Below are 1,131 nucleotides of genomic sequence, written 5' to 3' on the forward strand. Positions count from 1 at the left end.
GGAGTGAATCTTAGCTTATCAAAATTGCGAACGAAAGATTAGCAGAATTGCGAATAGACACTTCTTAGCAGTTTCTGAGTAGCTCCAGACTTACTCGGCATCTGCGATCAGTTCAGTCAGTTTCGTTCCTGGTTTGACGTCACAAACACACCCAGCGTTCGCTCAGACACTCCTCCGTTTCTCCAGCCACTCCTGCGTTTTTCCCAGAAACGCCAGCGTTTTTTCACACACTCCCATAAAACGGCCAGTTTCCGCCCAGAAACACCCACTTCCTGTCAATCACACTACGATCACCAGAACGAAGAAAAAACCTTGTAATGTCGTGAATAAAATACCTAACTGCATAGCAAATTTACTTGGCGCAGTCGCACTGCGGACATTGCGCATGCGCATTAGCGACTAATCGCTCCGTTGCGAGAAAAAAATAACGAGCGAACAACTCGGAATGACCCCCATTGTTGTTACATTTCAAACCCTGATACTATGTTCCTTGCATTTGTGTGAAGAATTTATCACTACCTATCATTGGTACCTGTTCATGTTTGTTTATATAAAGAATCTTATTTGAGATATTGTCCAAAATTGATAGGCATTTATCATTGTGAAACCTTTGGTGGGGAATTAATATCTTTTAGGCACTATCATCTGTTTCATCCTTTGTATCTCCTTTCGTGGACTCTCACTATTGATTCAGGGATTATCCCTGTCTAACATTGGCAGCAGATCCACCTTTTTCTTTATACTATACTTTTAGTGAACTCTCATCAGTGATTCCAGAGCCCTTGTCATCATTCGCAATCCTCTACTATCATACCACACTGGAAACGCCCGAAGCCGTCCGATCTTGGAAGCTAATCAGTGTCGGGCTGGGTTAGTACTCTAGTGGGTGACCATTGAGGAATACCCGGTGTTGTAGAGCTCACATTGGTCCGTTACGCTCTGAGTCTAACACTGACAGCAGATTCACACTGCGATCTTTTTCCTATCTGCTCTATCCCCTGCTCAAATAGCGTGAAAATTATCACTTGAATATACTTTGATTTTGAACGGATGCAGGGCCAGCCAGTTTCGGCAGCCCAAGCATCATCTGGAGGATTTACATTTTGATTTATCATTTTTTTGGCATTTTTA

General features: G+C 42.9%; 1 pseudogene; it reads left to right on the top strand.

Annotated features, from left to right (window-relative positions):
• The first annotated feature begins 800 nt into the window (after window positions 1-800).
• Window positions 801-919, top strand: LOC134981655 (5S ribosomal RNA; annotated as a pseudogene).
• Window positions 920-1,131: the final 212 nt, after the last annotated feature.

This window comes from Pseudophryne corroboree, chromosome 12 (assembly GCF_028390025.1).
Source record: "Pseudophryne corroboree isolate aPseCor3 chromosome 12, aPseCor3.hap2, whole genome shotgun sequence".
NCBI classification, from domain to species: Eukaryota; Metazoa; Chordata; class Amphibia; order Anura; family Myobatrachidae; genus Pseudophryne; species Pseudophryne corroboree.